We start from the raw sequence: 22584 nt of genomic DNA, 5'->3' as shown, positions 1-22584 counted from the left end.
ACTGAGAGATTGAGAATCATCTGAGTGTGTGTCGTGCATTACAGAGACTATTCTTTCTGGCATGAAAACATACATTCCTTCTTGTTATCCTGTGACTAATGTAAACAAAAAAATAATAAAAATAAAACTTGGTTTGATCACGCTTCTTCTAACGCTGTCCACATCAAGAAGAAGCCCATAAAAGGTATTGGAGACAACCCATCCCCGAATCTCACATCTTTTATGTCTTTTCCCAGCACCATGCCAAGTCTGTTCTCCACTCTGCTAAGGATAATTTCATTTGTACTAAATGCTCTGAACTATCTGACTCAAATTCTTCCTGCTTCTTCTGGCACCTTGCCAAAAACCTCTAACGACTTTACATTATCATCCTTCCTTTCTCTTTTCCGTTCTGATGGCTCTGTAGCTGTTTCCTTTACTGTACAAGAGGACTTTTTGCTCAGGTTATATCCACCACTTCCACCTTAGACGAATCCGGTGCTGTTCTTCATTACTTCCCGTCTCTGATTTCCTCATGGTTGACATTAAAATCTTTTCAACTGATGTATTTTCTGCCCTCGAGGCCGAAGTACTAACAAGGCATATGGGCCTAATGGGGTCTTTCCTGTTGTCCTCAAGAACTGTGCTTCTATGTGTACACCCTGCCTAGGTAGGTTCTTTTGCCTTGTCTATCGACTTGCACCTTTCGTATTTGCTGAAAGTTTGCTTTCATTCAGTCAGTCCCAAAGAAACGTGACCATTCCCAGCCCTCCAACTATCGCCCAATTGCTTTAACATCCTGCATTTCTAAAGTTTTAGAAATTATTCTTGAAAAACTAATTTTAGAGCACATTTGTTATTAGAACCTTGTTTCAATTCACCAGCATGGGTTCCGCCAGGAACGCTCCACTGGCAGTCTTCTCACCTTCCTTTCAGACTCCTGGTCAACCTCCTTTATAGACTTTGGCGAAGGCATTGCATTTTCACTTGACAACTCAAGGTCTTCCGATCGAGTCTGGCATAAATCTTTCATTTCCAAACTGCTCTCTTACCGTTTCTATCCTTCTATTTGTGCCTCATCTCTAGATTCCTTTCTGGGCGTCTTATGGCTCCTGTTATAGATGGCCACTGTTCTTCTCCTAGAGCTAATAGTGGTGTTCATGAGAGGTCTATCCTGCCACCAACTCTCTTCCTTTTTTTCATCAACGACGGTCTAAACTGTCCAGGTAGTCCTACCCACTCATACGCTGATGACTCCACCCTTCACCTTTGCATTTGCTTCTCATAGCGCCCATCTAAGAAGTCACTTAAAAAAATAAGGGGTGAGGCTATGACACGCCTAATTTCTGACTTGGCTCTTATTTCTGCTTTGGGTAAAAGTAATCCTGGTGTTTTAATGCTTCAGAAACTCAGTTCCCTTCTTTCAGTTCAACAAAATCTTCCAAAGGAGTATTTTCAAGTCCTGAACAATGTTCAACTCAATCCAGCATCATCTTTGAACACACATGGGGTTTCATTCTCACGAGATTTATATTTGAAAGATTATATTATCTCCCCTGTTTGAAATGTCTCCAAGATACTGGGTGTGCTAAGCCGATTTTGTGCCTTCTTTACCCCCGCACAGTTATTGACTTTATAAAGAAGCTTTATTCACCTGTTTAGAGTACAACTCTCATATGTGAGGAGGTTCCTCGCATACAGCTTTTCTCAGCAAGGTGGAGTCAAAGGCTTCTCGACTCATTAACTCTCCTGCACTTACTGGCTCCCTTCAACTTGTGTCTTCACCGAACTGTTGCATTTTATCTCTTTGCTATCGCTACTTCAATGGTCACTGCTCCTCTGAATTGTTTGCCCACATCCCTCCACCGAAACGGTCAGCATGTAGCAACCGTCTTGCAGCAAACTCTAGTTCCTTTTCTGTTCATGTCTCTAATGCAGGAATTAGCCGTTCCTCCCATTCCATCATATGTGCAACAAGTCAGCTCTGAACTGTCTTTCTCTGTCTGTATTTCGCACTACCCATGACCTCCAGTCTTTTAAATGCGATGTTACCAGGCATCTAGAAGTGAAAGGATCTTGAATTACGCCCTCTGTTATTTTGTTTTTATTTTTTCTTCGGAGGGAACAATCTTGATGGTTTCATCTTTCTTCTTTGCATAAGAAATGTTCAAACCGGAGAGTCTCTGCAGCTGAATAAATGTCCTCGTTAATTCCAGTGAGCTTCTACCTGAGAATAAAGCCCTTAGTTCATTCTAGGTACCGACTACAGGTCACTGAAGTGAGTCTCCAAACTCCAGAAGAACAAGACTCTTTAGTCAATATAGACAAAGATCCCTAACCCCTTTCCGCTCCGTCTGATTGGTAGGTGTGGTTGGATAAGAAGGTGGATCTACGCAGTAACAAAGGCAACTGATTTCTACCTCATGATTAAGGCTCATCGAATTCCCTTCACCTTCACTTTACTAGTGAATCTCTGAATGTAGCCCAGTTCCGTCAAAAGAAAGCAATTGAAAAGTACTGTGGTTCATTTCAGGGTACTTCCACCACTCACCAGCCCACCCCCACCTTGTTACACCCAAGGACAATTATTCCGTTCCTGCGCAATCGCAATCTCTTAGGAGCGTTAACTGACTTCGGAAACCAGGGTAGTTTGTTTAACGTGACAGTTTAATGGAGTCATGGGAAAGCATAATGAACACGCCTACGACTCTCATTACAGGTACATGAGGCTAGTATGAGGGTCTGTGCATTATAAGGGAGTGTGCAGTTTGAGGGAGTGTGTAATATGTTGTGTAGTCTTAAGTAGTGTGTGCAGTCTGAGCTTGTTTAGTTGATCTGTCTGTCTGTCTGTCTGACTGCCTGTCTGTCTCTCGGGTTTGCATGCTTGCTTGCGAATGCATGTACGTGTGTTCTTACCTAATTGTATCTTTACAGGAATGAGTCAAGCTCGTACTGTCCCGTGTCTTAAACCATATTTATCGTACATATCCTTAAATTTGTGAATTGTTTTGGCACACACTATTTTATTCGGTAGTGCATTCCATTGATCAATTGCTCTGTTTGGGAAACTGAATTTCCTTACGTCTTTATCACCTCTTCTTATGCAGTTTTTTGCAGTGTCTTCTTGCTGATGCTTCCCCATATGTTAAGTAATCATTTATGTCTATTTTCTCCTTCCCTGATATGCATTTATATAGCATTATCATGTCACCTCTTTTCCTTCTCTCGTGTAGTGTTGGTAGATTCAGTTTATTTAGTCTTCCTTTGTAGCTTAGGTCCCTTAAGCTTGGTATCCATCTTGTAGCGGCCCTTTGAACTTTTTCAATCTTGTTTATGTGTTTTTTGAGATGAGGACTCCAGACTACTGATGCATACTCCAGGGTTGGTCTAATGAATGATGTTATTATCCTTCTTAGCATGTCTTCATTTATGTATGTGAATGCTATTCTCATATTTGCAAGCAGTGTATACATGTTTACGTACCTTCTCGCTGATGTGGTCAGCCAGAGATAGTCTGTTATTGATAATCACACTTAGGTCCTTCTCTCTTTCTGATGTGTGTAGGGTTTTATTTCCTAACGTATAATCCCAGTCAGGTCTTTTTCCACTTTTACCAAACTTGATTACATGACACGTGTCCACATTGAATTCCGTTTGCCATGTATTACTCCTTTCATGAAGTTTACTTAATTCTTCTTGTAGCTCTTTACAAGAGTCTGTGTTAGTAATTCTCTTTTGTATTTTTGCATCATCTGCAAACGTATTCAGATAGCTTTCATTTCCCGTGTTACTGTTTATATCATTTATATACACAAAAAACATGATTGGTGCCAGCACTGAACCCTGTGGTACTCCACTAGTCACTTCTTTCCATGATGAGTAGTTTCCTCTTAGTACTGTTCTCATTTCTCTTTTTATGAGAAAATCTTGCATCCAACAAAACAATTTGCCTCGAATTCCTCCTTGATGGTACAGTTTCCATAAAAGTCTTTGGTGTGGTACTGTGTCAAATGCTTTCTTGAAATCTACATAGATACTGTCCACCCATCCTTCTCTCTCCTGTATTGTGTCTTTTACTCTGTCATAGTAGCTCAACAGATTAGTAACACATGATTTTCCTTTTCTGAAACCAAACTGTCTTTCTGTTATCATACTGTGTTCTTCTAGATGATTTACCCAAGCTTTTCTTATAAGCATTTCTAATACCTTGCTTACAACACTGGTCAGTGATACTGGTCGGTAATTGAGTGGATTTTGTATATTCCCTTTCTTGAATAAGGGGACAATATTTGCTTTCTTCCAAATATTAGGTAGTTTACCTAGACTCAAGGATTTCTTGAAAATTAAAAATAATGGTTTACTTAACTCCTTTGCACATTCTCATAGTACCCAACATGAAATTTCATCATGACCACTTGCTTTTCCTCTGTCTAATTTACTTAACTCCTCCTGTATTACTTTTTCTGATATTTGTATATCTGGTAGTATGTGTGGACATGCATGTTCCACATAGTCCCTCTCAAAATTTTTTTCTTCTGTAAAAACTAATTGGAAATTCTTATTTAGTGCTTCACAAATATCTTTCTCTTGTGTATAGGTGATTCCCTCGTCCGTAATGGATTGTATTATATCTTTTACTTTGGTTTTGCTTCTGATGTAGCTGTAAAATAGCTTTGGTTGATCACTACTTTTATTTATTATATCCTACTCAATCTGTTTTTGGGCTTCCCTCCTTATTCTTGTATAATCGTTTCTTGCCTGTTTGTAATTATTATATGCCCTTTCACTATTGTGTCTTCTGTATCTATTCCACAACAAATCTCTTCTTTCTTTTGATTTTTTACATTCTGTATTGAACCAGTTCTGTATTTCTTATCTGCTTCTTTGTGCTGTGGGATGTACTTCTGGACTCCTATTTCATAAAATTCACAGAATTTTTTATATACAGCATTTAAATCTTGTCCTCTAAGCTCAATTTTCCCAATCAACTTCTAAGAAATACTTCTTTAGGTCTTGATAATTTCCCTTTTTATAGTTTAGGCTCTTTTTGTAAGTTTCATTGCTGTTAACTATGTCATATGCTATCCTTAAGCTGTAATTTAGTACTGCATGATCGCTTTTGCCGAGTGGAGGGTGATATATTAAACTGTCAGTATCATTTTCTTTCCTAGTAAATATTAGATCTAGCATTGTACATCGAGTCCTCTTTTTCTGGTGGTTTCCCTCACATGTTGCGTTAGGAAAAACTCTTGCACGAGATCCAGGAACTTTTGGTCCCAACAGCTTTCTTGGCTATTTATATCTAGGGTATTCCAATTTATATTTGTATTAAAATCTCCAGTTAGTATAATTCTTTCCGATTTCTCTTCCATTTTATGTAGTAATGATCTTAAACTCTGAATTGTACTCTCTGCCAGGTCCTCATATTCGTCTCTTTCCCATGTGTTTGATCTGGGTGGCATGTACAAATTGGCTACACTTACTTTCCCTTCAGATGTGTTGATCTCTACTGCAATCAGTTCTATTTGTGACGGTATATCTAGTTTTATTTCATTGACTTTTAGATTTTTCTTAGTTAATATTATAATTCCTCTTCCTTTTTTTAAGTTTCTGTCTCTTCTCCATATACTGTATTCCTCTAAGTTTAGTATGTCATTGGATATCCTTGGTGTTAATTTTGTTTCAGTTAGGCATATTATATGTGGTTCATTTTCTATGACATAATCATTCATCTCTAGTAATTTAGATACCATTCCATCCACATTTGAGTACATCAACTTTATCATCTTGTTTATATACTTGTCATGACATGGTTCTACTACCTTCCTCCTTTTTATTCCGTCCTGTTTGTGTACCACTTTCGTACCTGCAATCCTATTACTTTGTAAAAAAAAAAAAAATGTGTTCATCTCCTCTTCTGATCTCCCCTCATTTTTTGTTTTTGCTTCCTCCCTCTTCTCTTTCAGTAATTCCAGTTCCTCTTGTGTTAGGCATCTTTTTATCCATACATTTTTTAACTCTTTTTCCATAAGATTCTTTGCATTTTTTAGTATCTCCTCCACAGTGTTTACACTCTGGAAAGTTAACTTTAGAGGTCTTGTCTTGCTTTTCTCATATTTCCCTAACCTTTTGTGTTCCTCTATATCTTTACTACAGATTTCCTCTGATACTTCTTTCAGTAAGCTCATTTGCCATCTCCTTTTTGTCTCTTGTGATCTTGTTTTTACTTCTTCCTCTTCTATACCAGTGATTACTATAGATTTGTTGATATCTACTGAATCTCTGACTAACTTTGGGTTGTTTTGGATTATTCTTTTCACTTCCTTTTTAATGCTTTTTTCCTCTACCCTTGTTTCTAAGTTTTTCTTTCCTTTCACCATTTCAGCATACGTGGTTTCCACATCATTTTTGTAGCTTTGCACAGGTTCATTCACCTGTGTTATCGTCTCCTCAAAATCACTGCTCTGGTCTATCAGACTGCTTACTTGCCTAATTGTCTCTGTATCATTTTTGAACTCTTCCATAATTCTTTCGTGATTGACTACTGTACTTGCTATTTCACTCATTTTCTTCCTAAGTGTACTCAGTTCCACTGTTAGTTCACTGATGGTTGTGTCTTTCTTGTTGACCTCCCTTCCTAGTATTTCTATTTCTTCCTCTTGCAAGTGCATCTGCTTCTTTATTTCATCAATTTCATTCTTGAAAGCCATCTCCAGTTGGTGTACACGTTCAACCAGTCTATTGTGAGTCTCCATTTCAACCAGTCCTTGGTAGAAATCATCATCTTGCTTTCTACCTTTATCCCTTTTCTTTTCCAAGTTTGCTTTACTAAAGTATGTGTCCATTTTGCAATACTAAAAGCACAGAGTACTTACATTCCCTGGGGCAGTTGTAGTCTAAACAAACCTCAGCTGACTGAGCGCATTCTTTCGCCACTCGGTTCTCTTTTCTGTTTGAACAAGTCTTGCTTAAACTTCTTAATATTTTTTTTTAATAATAAAAAATCATTTAGTCTAACCTGGTACAGAGCTTGACTCATATAAAGATACTAATTTAGGTAATGCCACTGGCCGTGCTGGCTCGGTATGGAGCGCTGTTGGCGCACGTCTGTTCTCCTTGACTCCTGTGTGTGTGTGTGTGTGTGTGTGTGTGTGTACTATGAGTTGCGGCCAGTAGCCTAAGTAAGCTGTGGTAGTGTGAAGCAGTGTGCAGTGTGCAGGAGTATGAAGTGTGAGCTGGTGCGTGCAGTTAGAGCATTTGTTTAGTTGTGTGTAATATGAGTCAGTGCATAGTTTTGAGTGCTTGTCTATGAGAAAGAGGCGAGATGAAAATGATGAATGGTGAAAGAACTTGGCCACTCCCACAGCCTGAATATTAAGTCGTTATTGCATGAAATTCTAAAAGTCCTGATTATGAAATAGGAATGAATATCTTTGGAGACTGTATTCGGTTTTGTTTGCATGAAGAAAGTGGAAAGCTTCCACAACCGGAATACTAAGTGGTGATTACACGAAGTTCACTTAGTTTTATTTATAAAACTAGGTAAATTAAAAATTAGTAATTTAAGAATGGGGAACAGGGATCCCTAAAAAAAGGAAACAGACAAGGAAGGATCCCTGGAGAGCATGCAAAACCAGCAAGGGTTCAAGTAACATTGACAATGTAAACTCACAAATCCCTTTTGACTCTGGTATTAACAGTTTGTAAAGAGTCAAAACAGGGATTTGTGGGTTTACATTGTCAACGTTACTTGAATCCTTGCTGGTTTTGCATGCTCTCCAGGTATCCATCTTTGTTTACCTTTTATAGCGATCCCTATTCCCCTTCTTTAAATTACTAATTTTTTATTGACCTAGTTTTCTTACATATTTATAATCTATTTATGAACTAAACAATCAAAGTTCCTGCGTTTCAGTTATGTCACTAAACACTTGACATTTTCTTATAATTTTCATTGCTGTGGTGTCGTGGCTTTGCACACACTGATTGTTTGTTGTTATTTTAAATTCTGGTCTTCGTTTTGTTTAATATTGTTGTGAGGCCTCTTACAGTTGACAGTGCTTCAGAATCTCCATATTCTGCAAACTGTTGAAGCAAAGATAATTTATAAGAAGCTGCATTGAGTAAAAACTGAAATGCTTTATATTCAAGCTGGTTTCAAGACAGAATCAAAATCTGTTGTATTCTTTGCTCGACTATTTCGCATAATAGTCGGTATTTTTTTATTTTTCTTGTGTGAAATTGAAAACGCATTGTCACTACATTAGTTACAGTAATATTTGATTTAGTGGGCACTTCTTGTGCCTCTCCCATACCCTCTTCATCCCTTTCCTCTGTCTCTTCCTCGTTCCCCTTCTCCATCTCATCTTCTCCCTCCTCTGCGCCCCCCTGCAGTTGGCTTGTGAGAGATAGTTACTGTCACGCTGAATTCCAGTAACGCTGAAAAACTGATCCAAGTTTGGAGTCAGTTAAGAAATGGTCACAATATCACAACGTGGTCACTTCCAATAAGAGCACAAAGCACAAACCCGTGCTTTTCAGTTGTCTCACATGACGTCTACACACAAGCCTGCTGGGACTTCAGGAATTAAATAAAAAAGGCTAAATAAAGCCTTAAGATGAAAGTTAACGTAACTGTGTAAAATCGCACCTGTGCGAGTTAATTAGGTAAAGACCCATTCCCAAAATGGCACTTCATTGCCTGTGTAAGTAATCTACAAGCTAGAAATTTCCACCTACTAATAACAGTGTAATATAAAATTTAATATAGTCGCTCTGCTAGTGATGCACTATTGATATTTGAGAGCATTTCCGTACTTGAATGGCTTCTTACGTGCTTACAATGGCGTAGGGGAATCTCTATGTATCCAGCTGAATGATCATCTTTCAATCAGGTGTTTTAAAATAGGTTATGGACAGGCGCAGCGATCCATTAAATATGACTGGCTAGTTTTTATCCCGAAATACCAAATTATTTTCTTGTAGATCTGTGAAACAATAATATGAATAATAATAATATGAAATAACTGTCAAATTTCGAATGTACCAAACTTTCTTATAACATTTCTTTTCCACATTATCAATGCTTGGCTGACCTAAACTATTGAAAAGGAACCCTCTGGATGTTGTTTCAAGAATAAGTTTTCTTTCTAAGTTGGTTTTTAGGTGACTGCTCTATTAGGGGTTTCAGTAATTTCCTGGGGATCTCTATTATGAAACACTACCGTGGTTCATGATAGGAATGAGCCTCCTTGGTTAGTAGTTAAATCGACCCTCCACTTTGTGTTTATCTGTTCGTCACTTCACAACCAATTTGCTAAGTTGAGGTATATTATCTATTCAACTTGACCATGAGCTATGATGCAAGGGATTAGGGTTCTTTACGAGGTAAAAGCAAATACTATGAATGCTAACTCACAGTACTGCAAAAAAGGAGCGAGGAATTCGTATTGTAAGTGCCGGAGAAACACGGAAGAAAGAGATTAACATAGTCGGAAGTGAATGCAAAAACACAGGAAAAGTGACACAAGCTTGAATGTGAGGAGTATTAGAAATGCTATAACAAGGAATGAATACGAAAAACTTGAAAAGTTAATTTGAAACAAGCCAAATGACAGCCGTGAATGAACGTAAGGCGCGTGAAAAATTAAAGTGAAATTCATGCTTAATGTTTCACCCTCAGATGAGTGTAAAACGTGTGAGAAAAGAATAAGAAACTTGTCTAAATGACACAGCCACCAATGAATGAAAAGCGTGTGAAAAAAAAATAATAATAATAATGTGAAACTCAAACCATATGGCACACCAGAGAATGAACGGAGCATACGAGGACAGTGAATATGAAACACATGAAAATGAATACGAGGCACGCACTACCTAAAATAACAGTTAATGGTGATACAACAGCGAACATGACAATTGGAAACGTGATCGAAGTGTGGTAATTCTCCTTACTGATTAATATTCCAGGTTAATGGTGGTCAGGGAAACACGAGACGAAGCAATGTTGGACTGAGGTGTTAATGTGTGTGTATTTGGGGGAAGTTGTGTTGGTTTAGCCTGCTGGGTGTTGGTTTAGGTGGCCCAACTGGACGCGGGCGGGTGAGGACGAGAACTTCTATGGGTTACAGTGATGCAGAACTCCAGTGAGCAACCGCCCAACCAATCAGGTAATTGATGTGGTCGCGGCGATAGTTATATACTAGAATGATAAAGTTTTATGACAAGTTAACTCAGGTTAGGTTAGATTGGGTGAAGTTAAATGAGGTTAGACTGGGATTATGAACAACTGCATTATTTTATGGTGATCGGGAGTGATCTATCAAACATGAGACGATGGCTTCCTTAATTTCTACGTGAATATGTGGGACTATTTTGATTTACCTTGGTTTTGACTAAAAGTAGGTGTAGCTGAGTTAACTGTGTTGAGGAAAACTGGGGATATCTGAGGTTGTGCACAGCTGTAGCACACACACACACACACACACACATACACACACACACACACACACACACACACACACACACACACACACACACACACACACACACACACACACACACACACACACACACACACACACACACATGCGCGCGCGCGCGAACAGCGTTTGTATAAGCTACTAAAAGGATATTTAACAAACGCGTACTGTTGATGAATTAAGTCATTTAAATAATGTTTTTACTGCATCCATTTACCATGCACTAAAAGGAAATGACGGTGTTATTGAAATGGGTTGTGAATGAGCAATTGATATACTGTGCTTCATGCATGAATATATATATATGGAGCCTCTGTGGTACAGTAGTAGAGTGTGTTTCGTGCACGGATGAACCAGAGTTCGTGCCCCGCCAGGGTAAAAATCTTTGGGAGTGTTCACCCGGCCACGTACTGGATTGGCGGACATAAGGGATGCGGTGGGTGAACCAGTGTCGCTTACTATAAAGTATGCTTGCACCCAGTCGGCTTGCGCGGGCCGATTACACTTGGTTCACAGACTACACACAGATCCAAAGCCACTCCAACACTACAATTACACTTACAAGCACTTCTCCCATCCTAAGCCACTTGGTAGAGATGCATTAGCTGTATCGTCCCGACTTCGGTCGGGATAGGCCGGTCCTGCAGTGGATATTCAAACAGATGATGATGTTGATATATATATATATATATATATATAGATATATATATATATATATATATATATATATATATGAGAGAGAGAAAGTCTGTGTGTGTGTGCCAGAATTACCTTTGAACTCAATTTTTTTTTCTATTTCTTTTTTAGTTTATTCTTGCTGCCTCCAGATAAGATGTTACTGAGATCAGAAAAGACCTGTCATGCGTGGAAAGGTTGATGAAGGCTCTGTGTGATCCCTACATGTGGAAAAGAGTCTCCTGAGCTGACTGGAATCATCTAGTAATTACACTAATTATATGAAAAACACGTGGCAGTACTGAAGGAGGAAGGCAGAATAAGCATAAGAATAATGATGACGATGATGATCAGGAGGAGGAGGATTAGGAAGGGGAATCGGAGCAAGAGGAGGAAGAAGAGGATGGGTATGATAATACTAAAAATTTTTATTATTATTATTTTTTTTATTATTATTATAACTATTGGTAATGGGGGCGCCCATCATCCACTCACTCAATGTAGAGTGATGCCATATGAGCTCTATACTGAGTGACAAGCCAAATGGTTTCCTGTACCCAAGAAACCATTCAATGCGCTGGGTGGTAACCATACAACCGGGGTTTCTGGCAGGGTTGTGTCCCCCAGATTCCCCTATCCAAAATCACTTACTCATGGCAGTCGTTTCAGAGAGCCTCGGAGGGCCCAATACCTGCCCAGGGCCCCAACCAAATGGGCAGACTTGCGTGGCCATGTGGAATATGAGAGATGTGAATGAGGAGAGCAAGAGGGTGAAAGTGGTGAATATGTTCAAGAGTGCAAGATATGTTGTGATGGCATTGTGTGAAACGAAGATGAAAGGGTGAGAAGTGAAGGAGTGGGAGGATGTGATATGTGTAAGATCAGGAATGAATGGGATGTGAAGATGCAAGGAAGGAGTTGCTTTGTTGATGAATGAGGTGTGGCAGAGTGGAATGAGAGACTACAAACGTGTCAGCTCGAGGTGTATGTATGTCAAGTTCAAGTTTGAGAAGGTGAAAGTGGCAGTGATTGTAGCATATGCACCGTGTGAGGACAGGAGTGAGAGAGAGAAAGACAGGTTTTGGGATGAGCTGGGTGAAGTAGTGGGAGAAATGCTCAGAAGCTATAAAGTGATCGTGATGGGGGATGTGAACGGAAGAGTAAGCACTGGTCCTGAGGATGATATAATGGGTTGTTATGCAGTACCAGGAGAAAATGATAATGGGAATCGACTAAAGGATATGTGCCAGGAGAGGAGGTTGTGCATTTGTAATTCTTATTTCAAACACAAAGATGCACATAAATATACATGGTATAGAGGAAACGGGGATCGTGTGGAAAGAAGCCTGATTGATTATGTGCTCGTAGAGAGGTCGATGATGGGAATGGTTGCTGATACTAGGGCTGTGAGAGGATGATGTGGAGGTCTGTCAGATCATATGATCGTGGTATGCAAGATCAAGCTGAGAGGAGTGAGGTGGATCAAGAGAGAGAGGAGCAGTCAGGGAGAAAGACTGAAAGTTGAGAAGCTGAGGATCAAAGAATAGTAGATAATTGCAGGACCAAAGTAGAGGACAAGTTAGAATCAGTGAACTGGAATGAAATGGATCTGGACAGCCTGTGGAATGCATATAGGGATTGCTTAGTTAGGAATGCTAAAGTGGTGTGTGGTGTGGCAAGAGTATCAACAAAAAAGAAGGATACGGCATGGTGGGATGAGGTGGTTGAGAGAGCAGTGGAGGAAAAGAGGAAGAAGTGGCTAAAGTGGTTACAGGATAGTGGTTCAGTTGAAATAACTGAGTATATCAAGAGCAAGAAGCACGTAAAGAGACTAGTGAAGAGGAAAAAGAGGGAGGTAAATGATGATCTGGGAAGAAAAATGAATGCGAACTACCCTGAAAATAGGAAGTTATTCTGTAAAGAGGTGCGGAAATGTAGAAGTGAAAGCAGAAAGAAATGTGATGGTGTAAAGGATGCAGGTGGTAGGTTACTAACCCATGGAGATGAAGTAAGGACCAGATGGAAAGAATATTTTGAGAGCCAGATGAATGGAAATAGAAAGAGCAGAGCGGCTGTAAACATGATTGGTTTTGAGGGTATGCAGAGAAGGAATGCAGTGCCAGGAAACGTGACACTTGCACAGGTGAAGAGCGCTGTGAAATGGCTGAAAAATGGGAAAGCAGCTGGGGTTGATGAGGTGTATGCACAGATGCCTAAGTGTAGTGGAGAGAGTGGAATGAAGTGCTTGTTCGAGATATGTAAGAAGGCATGGATGAGTAAAATTGTGCCTCAGAGTGAAAAAAGCTGTGATTGTACCCCTGTACAAAAATAAAGGTGAGCGGAGTGAGTGCAAGAATTATCATGGCATAAGTTTATAGAGTGTGGTAGGGAAGGTATACGGAAGAATTATAATAGAGAAAGTAAGAGAGATATCAGAAGTCTTAGTGAGTGTTGAACAGGGTGGCTTTCGGAGTGGCAGAGGATGTGTGGATCAAGTATTTGCAGTGAGACAGTTAGCAGAGAAGGCTTGTGAGAAGGACAGTAAGGTATTTATGGCATTCATGGATCTGGAAAATGCATACGACAAAGCAGACAGAGGGGGATTGTGGAAAGTTTTGCGTATGTAAGGTGTAGATGGTAAGCTGTTAGGTGCTGTCAAGAGTTTTTATGATGGTAGTGAAGCATGTGTAAGGGTTAATGGACATCTAAGTGAGTGGTTCACGATCGGTGTGGGCGTGCGACAAGGTTGTGTGATGTCCCCTTGGTTGTTCAATATATTTATGGATTGGGTGATTAGAGAAGTAAAAACTAGAGTAATGGAGAGAGGGAGGGCGCTGGTAATGAATGGTGATAGATGGAATATCTCAAATTTGTTGTATGCTGATGATGCAGTACTGCTTGCAAGTACCGGACAAGAACTCAGTAGGCTAGTGCAGAGTTTTGCTGATGTCTGTGAGCGTCGTGCCTTGAGAGTAAATGTAGAGAAGAGTAAAGTGATGGTTATTGAGAGAGAAGGTGACTCCTAATGTGATGTCACAGTGAATGGAGAGAAACTGGAATTGGTGGGAGAGTTCAAATACTTTGGTACAGTGATAGAAAAGAGAGGAAAATGTGCAAAGTTGAAAGTAGAGTGACACAAGGAAGAAAAGTGGCTGGTGCAATCAAGGCCTTGATAAGAAACAGAGGCTTGAGTGTTGCAGCTCCACGAGGCTTACATGAGGGGGTGTTTGTGCCAACTCAACATATGGGTGTGAGACTATGATGTGGCATGAAAATGAAAAGTCAAGAGTAAGAGCAGTGGAGATGGGACTGCTGAGGAATGTATGTGGAGTACAGAAGGTGGATAATATACGAAATAATGTGATTCGTGAAAGGTGTGGAGTGAGGAAGTTAGTGGACACCAGAATTGAAGATAGTGTCCTGAGATGGTATTGTCATGTGGAAAGAATGGATACCAATAGAGTAGTAAAAAATGTATACCTGAACGAATTTGAAGGAGGGAGGAGGCGAGGAAGGCCAAGGAGAAGGTGGAAAGATATGGTGGATGAGTGTGTGAGGAAGAGAGGTTTGGAAGTCGGTGAGGCTAGGAAACTGACAAGAGATCGAGCTGGCTGGATGAATTTTGTGAGAAGTGCGTGATCACGGATTTTGGCACCCCTTGTGAGCATGGCAGCGTCCAGATTGACTCAATTGGATACGCTGTGTGAAGCTGCAGAATGTAGTGAATGTTTTTGGCGTATCCGGTGGAGCCAGGATTCCGAGGGCTTGAATGATGAGTGAATGGAAGTGTGGCCTATTTGGATTGGGCGAGTTTGTGCTGTCTGGACATTGCTACTCCTCACCCTCCCCTTGGGTGGGAAAGGAGGTCCAGATGATGATGATGATGCTAACTATTAGTATTACTACCATTACTTTTATTATTATAATTAATACTATTAATGTTACTGCTCGTCCCCGCCCCTAAGGGTCTTGGGGACGATTATTATTTTCATTCGGTTTGTCTGTCTGTCTGTTTGTTTGTTTGTTAACAACTTTACGCGATAACCACTTGTGCGATTTTGACTAAAGTTATAGGGACGATGGGCTATGACTTCTGATCAACTGACTAAATCTGGGACCAAACTGGGTCAAGGCCTAGGCTGTCGGAGCAATAAAAAATGTAAAAAAAAGAAAAAAAAATGACAGGCAAAAATCGTTTTCTCGCCATAACTCCTTTCAAACTTGTCATATCGAAATGAAACCAAAACCTAAAGGTGCATCTTTCAAATTTTCATCCTATAACATGCCTCACTACATCAGGGTGGTCACCCCCCCCCCCAGTTAGCCGTAGGGGGATCAATATCAGGTGGGTCGGGCCTATATTTTCAAATGAGTGTAAAATCGTCAATTTTCACCCGATTTACTCCAAAGTCGATATGTGACATCTTTGACTAGATATCCTGTTATGTTTATATGTCAGCGCTAAAATGACTGCCGGGGACGGGTTTGCTGTGCCTTGGCACTGATTCATGTTATTATTATCTTCCCCTTCCTCTTCTTTTTCTTCTTCTTGCTCCTCGTCCTACTCCTGATCATCATCATCATTATCATCATCGTCATCATCATCATACTCATCATCATCATCATCATAATAGCAGTAATAATAATAATAACAACCAGAACAAAAATCTACCTGAGACGTCTTAATCGTATAGGGGGCGGCCTCAAACAAATTGCCTCCATGTCGCCCTGTTTCCTGTTATTTCTCTGCCCTCCCCTCAGCTCGCACCCCCTTCTCTCATATACCTCTCCGCTCCATCCCTACATATCATCATCATCATAAAAGAAGAAGAAGAAGAAGAGAAACCGGTGGCAAGGCACAGAAAACCCGTCCCCGGCAATCATTTTAGTGCTGACATATAAACACAGCAGGATATCTAGTCAAAGATGTCACATATCATTTTTGGAGTAAATCGGCTGAAAATTGACGGTTTTACGCACATTTGAAATTTTAGGCCCGACCCACCTGACATTGACCCCCTACCGATAACTGGGGGGCGACCCCCGTGATGCAATGAGGCATGTTATAGTTTGCAAGTTTGAAAGGTGCACCTTTAGGTTTTGGTTTCATGTCGATATGACGAATTTGAAATGAATTATTGAGAAAAAAACATTTTATTTTATTTTTTATTTTTTAATTTTTTGGGCCTACAGCCTGGGCCTTGGCCCACTTTGGCCCAAAATTTAATCAGGTGATCAGAAGGTCATAGCCCATCATCCCTACAATTTTAGTCAAAATCGCAATAGTGGTTTTCGGGAAAATTGTTAACAGACAGACAGACAAACAAACAGAAAGGCAAAGCAAGTGAAAGCAACACCGGTCCTCCAGCCCCTCCCGGGCAAGAACAGGTAATAATAATAATAATAATAATAATAATAATAATAATAACAGTAACCCCACTGTCTCATCACATAATTTTTCGTTTATTTTTCTTCCCCAAGCAATTTTACTCAAGAAAGACTTTTCGAAGCGAAGGGGTTAAATATCTATCTATCTATCTATTGCCAGACTCCTCAACCCCGTTTGGGGTGGCCACAAACAAATCGCCTCCATGTCGCCCTGTCCCCCGCCATTTCACTGCCCTGCTCCCAACTCACACCCCCCTCTCTCATATACCTCTCCACCCCATCCCTCCATCTCATCCTCGGCCTCCCCCTCCCTCTTCCCCCCTCCACCTCACTCACATACACTCTCTTCGTCAGTCTCCATCCTCTCCACATGGTTAAATATAACCTTCATTTAATTTTCCTCTTTTTTTTTTCTTTTTTTTCCGGTGATGATTTGCTAAAGTTCATTAAATGAGGTCGAAGGTCCCCCCAGACTATTCCAGGATCCAATCAAAGCCAAGAAAACACGCCAATATAGCCAATTAGGGCGAGTTGTGATGATTAGTGAGGGGAAGGTGTGGTAATAGGGAGAGAGAGAGAGAGAGAGAGAGAGAGAGAGAGAGAGAGAGAGAGAGAGAGAGAGAGGGGTGGAGGGGAATGAATTCTTTGGCCCTTGAGTGGAATGAAGAATTTAGAAGGAATAAATGAAGAGTGAAGGGATTTTTCGTCTGTTATTTTCTGGCCATTCTGTTGCAAGTCTTTCAAATTTTGTCTCCACGTTAACGCTGCTTGATTCCTCCCACCTAATGTAGTTGTGGGAAGAGAGGTTAAAATGGTGATGATGATGATGATGATGATGATGATAATGATGATTTTTATTCATGTTCCTGAATCCTACCTACCTCGCCCAAATAGCAGGAAATTAAGTTTGGAGGCAATATTGGCCATGCTAATTAAAAAAAAAAAAAAAAAAAAGGAAATGCAAGGACAGCGGAGAATTAAAGAATGAGGAAATAGAAGCTCATATGAATATTTAAAAACATATAATGTGAGGGAGAAATAAAAAATAAAAAAAATGTGCATATATATATATATATATATATATATATATATATATAAATATATATATATATATATAGATATATATATATATATATAGAGATATATATATATATATATATAGATATATATATATATATATATATATATATATATATATATATATATATATATATATATACATATCACGGGGTTTTTACAATATCACTGTGTTTTTAAAATAAAATGCTGAAATATTATTTAATTGATATTAATATTCAATAATATTGAAGAGCAGAGACAATGATCGTCTTGCTACATCAAGCAACGATTACTTTACGCTGGCTTGTGCACGATTCTCTGAGAACGAGAATTTATAAACTTTCTCAACAGTACACAGCAGAGACTAATTACTCACAATTGCTGAATTACTACTGTTAGCCTCTGGAGAAAGTTACTTCACTCCTGACAATAAATAACTAATACTAACATCAGGTTCTTGCCGATGCTTAACTCTTGGCACAACGGATTTTAAATTAATACAACAAGACTGGTCTAAGTACCAGTTATGAATAGTAAAATGTCTATGCGAGCTAGGAGCTATGTGGGAAATAAGCTTAATTTGGAGAAATGAAACAAGATTTTACTTTACATTAAGCTCAAGGAAAAGAACTGTTAAATTTATTTATTACAAAAAATTAAATTTAACGTTACAATTCAAATCAAATCAATGAGACGCACTCACTCACTCACACAAAAGCTAAATACTTACGCCTAGAAAAAAAACACCTTAATTTAACACTTAAGACTAGGAAAACAAAAGGAAATACTGAACGATGAATGCTTTGTATCACCAAGGGGTGGGAGTTTGGAGAAACTGTACTCTGTGGAGCTTGGGTGCTAGCTGACCTCTCACACTTCTGGAGCACAGGACCTCTCTCCGTCAAAGCCACAACTAGACTGAGTAAGTCGTGGGAACAAAAGGGAGCAGTAGGCCGCATTTTCTAATGGTCAGAGGCAAGCAGGGCGAACAATAAAGAACAACAGTATCACTCAGTACAGCACTTAGTGAAGTGCATTAAATCGGTCACTTTTGAAAACAGTGACGAATGTTTTGGAAAGTATACCCCGAAATGGAGGGAGAAACGGTTAGCTGAGCGATACACAGTGAGTTTTCCACTAATAGTTCGTGGCTTCTCACAAAAGGGAAATGTCGCGAATTGATTCGTGACATTACACCCTTACAAAATTAAATTTTTTCCTTATGGGAAAAAATTTGTGGATATATATATATATGTACACATCCTAACTCAGTCACACAAGATTCACACTGTGGTGTGTGTGCTATCCTGCTACAGGAGAAAGTCACAGTCGCCAGTGAGCGAAAAAAAAACTTGTATTTATGTTAATAGAAGCAAGCTTGAGGGAAAAACTCCGTGACGACAGTGAAAATCCTGTACTCAGGTCAAACTGAGCGAAAAGTCGCTACATTTACACTGACAACTAATTGTTGTGTAGCGTGGTGTATGTAATACACGGTGTAGATGTGACAGGTGTAGTGTAACTGTACCTACGTGTAAAATGACACAGTAAATAATAATATGGCAATGACGAAGGCAGAGGAGAAGAGGCAGCAGCGTGTGGCAGACGATCAGCTGGTCCGCACAGCAAAACTGCTACAACCATTGCTGAACCTGCAAAATTAATTAAGGTGAAGCATCAAAAGTGTCAATGAGACAAAATTCTTATTACGTTACAATTACTCTCTCTGCCTAGCAATCAGTACATGCTACGAAAAGTACACTCGAGGTCGCCATTAATTATAGCACGCGATTATGTCAGCAAGTTGAGAATCCCTGTGCAAACTCGGGTCTTCCATAGCCTCAAACTGCACACGGGTCCTCAACCTGTGCCTTAACCTACAGTTCTTATATTAATATCGGGAAGCTGAGAATCCTTGTGCAAACTCAGGTCTTCCATAGCCTCAAGTCGCCTCTGTGGAGTTCTCACTTCCCCCTTAACCTACAGTACTTATATTAGTATCGGGGAGCTGAGAATCCTTGTGCAAACTTGGGTCTTCCATAGCCTCAAGTCGTCTCTGTGGAATTCTCGCTTCCCCCTTAACCTACAGTACTTATATTAGTATCGGGGAGCTGAGAATCCTTGTGCAAACTTGGGTCTTCCATAGCCTCAAGTCGCCTCTGCGGAGTTCTCTCTCGAACTTCCCCCTTAACCTACAGTACTTATATTAGTATCGGGAAGCTGAGAATCCTTGTGCAAACTTGGGTCTTCCATAGCCTCAAGTCGCCTCTGCGGAGTTCTCTCTCGAACTTCCCCCTTAACTTAGGTACATAATATGTATGTACAGGCCCTGGACATAATGTGTCCTGTGGGGCCAATGGGCGAGACGTCAGGTCTGCACCCACTTCACCACTACCCTGTCTCTCAACTGACTCGGAGATTACAGGTGTGGTTACGAATGGCACAGGAAGGACATGTCCCTGATTAGTGGTGTTACTTTGACACACACTGCAGGAACGGACAAAACTATCTATGCCTCGTCCCATCCCTAGCCAGAAAAAGTCAGCTTGGATACGGCCCTGGGTCTTCCTTTTGCCCATGTGATCTCCTGAGGCTGAACAATGACCCCATTCTAACACTGCTAGGCGGTACTTGGCGGGAACGACAAACTGCAGTCGAACCTCGCCCTCGGGTGTTCGTGACTCACAGTAGAGCCGTCCTTGTTTACAAAGGAACTTGGCTTGACCTCCCCGTGAATACTTAATCACTCGACCCTTTTGTTTGTTCCGCACGGCAGCAAGTGTTGGGTCAGAATGTTGTTCTTGTACAACAAGTTGACTACACATCAGATCTTGCGGCGATTCAATGATCACTGGGGTGACACAGTCTGGAGCCTCAACCATGGCTCGTGTTACCGCAGCAGCCGAAGTCTGAGTTGCGTCATCGGAGCAACTATCCTTGACTCCATTAATATTTCCAATGATGAGGTCAAATAAAGGTTCTGGCATGACAACTGCAAGTGTCATACCAGTATAAAATGGAGATGCCACCTGGATACATGCCTCAGGGAACAATCTCACTGATCCATCAATAAGGTTTGCATGGATCTGTCGACCTGTATACTGCTCAGGCCGAACTAAACTCTGTTTGACAGAGCAACCTGAGGAACCATTATCTCTCAGGACCTTCACAGGAATGCCTCCCACAAACCCTGGCTGAACAAGGAAGGTACTGTCACCTGTGGGAGGGCCTGTGGAGGAAGCAGCTAGCCATTCATGAGGCTGCTGAATTGATGCGGCAAACATTGTGCCTTGTGGGTTATATTGGGAAGATGGAACATTGGCCATCTGTGGAGGGGGGTTCACTGTCACTGTGGGACTAGTGAACTGTGGGGAAGTACCCACACTGGTAGGGACGTGACCACCAGGCTGCTGCTGAGGAATGAAGGCTGCATTCGCTTCCTGCCTCTTTTGAGCTGGTGGTGAAAAAGTTTGTCCCGACGGTCGGTTGCGTGGCTGATACTGCTGCTGGTTAGGGTACCAATTGTACCTCTTCCACTCAGGTTTCTGAGTGTTTTGCCCCTGGTCCTTCCACTGCGGTTTTGGACCTTGGCCATTACTCTGAGAACGACCTTGGTGCTGGGATTCAGTCTGAGACGGCTTCCCAAACTTGGCAGTATCTTTTCTGCTCCAGGTGTTTTGCTTACAAGCTTGATACCCGTATGCAGTAAAGAATGCGTCAGCCTTCTCTGCCATTTGGCTGGCATCTTTCACCTGGCAGATCTTAAGCTGTGCTATGAGCTCAGCAGGCCACGACCTCTCTAGCTGTGTACGCAGCATAAGGTCAATTATACCCTCACGCGTGGAAGGAGTTTCATCTTTCTCCATCCACTCATTTAAGTAAGCAGTGAGACGATCAAGGAACTGAACAGCTGTCTCCTTGTCTTGGAGACGAGCTCACATGAACTGAACTTTGGCGTCGTCTACTGTGAGACCATACGCCTTAATGAGTGCAGCTTTCATCATCTCGTATGTGAGATTGTCTCCACGAATTCTGTGGAGAATATCGAGGGCAGGGCCCTCAAATAGGCTAAGAAACTGAAGCCGCTTAGCTGCCTCATCCAGTTGATACATGTCTGCCATGTCCTCAAAACGAGCTATGTAAGGCTCGATTTGCTCGCTTTCCTTGTATGAAGGAAGCTTGATGCGTGGGGTCGCCAGGACATGTGCAGGGAGAACGCTCGTGGAGCTTGGACCAACTGCACCGGATGTGTCTGATGCCAAGGAATCTCGCTTGAGCTTCAGCACTTCAAGTTCATGTTTTTCGCGTGCTTCTCGCTCGGCACGTTCGTGTTCTCGTTGTTCCCGCTCGTATTCCCGTTGTTCCCGCTCGCGTTCATGTTGTTCATGCTCGTATTCGCGCTCTTTCTCACGCTGCTCTTTTTCATATGCACGCTCTCTTTCACGTTCCTCACGCTGTTCTCGCTCATATTCGCGCTGAATCTTACGCTCTTCACAGGCATCATTCTCGCACTGCTGCTCCTGATTATGCCGTGAGAGTATATACTCTTTAATTTCGGTTGGGTCTGTAAGGCCCATATCTTTGGCTTCCTGTAAAAATATGGTGGTAGCCATGGCGCTAATTTATTAAGCAAACCGAAACTGAGTACTGACTGCTTCGCAAACGAATAGTAATGACACAAATAAAGAGTACAGACACAAGCTAGTGGTGACCAGTCTTATCTAGTTAACTGGCAAAGAATAAATCAAAAATGTAAATGACTGGGAAGACTCAATAATAAACACAATGGGTACGGCGACTTCCCAGAAGCGAATAAAATCGTCTGGCGTTACAAAGAATAAACTAGAGTTAAGTACTCTATTGATTAATAAAGCAAAAATTCCCTTGCTAAATCAACGGTAACCACCAGTAAACTTGTGCCTATAAACTTTAATGACAAATTCCTAAATATGAACGAGTGAGCACTATCTCGTGAATAGCTTTATAGCTAAGAGTTAATATC

This window comes from Coenobita brevimanus, chromosome 5 (assembly GCF_032717465.1).
Source record: "Coenobita brevimanus isolate Jiangsu-jjx chromosome 5, ASM3271746v2, whole genome shotgun sequence".
In the NCBI taxonomy this organism is placed as follows: domain Eukaryota; kingdom Metazoa; phylum Arthropoda; class Malacostraca; order Decapoda; family Coenobitidae; genus Coenobita; species Coenobita brevimanus.
This window is presented reverse-complemented; position numbering follows the sequence as displayed.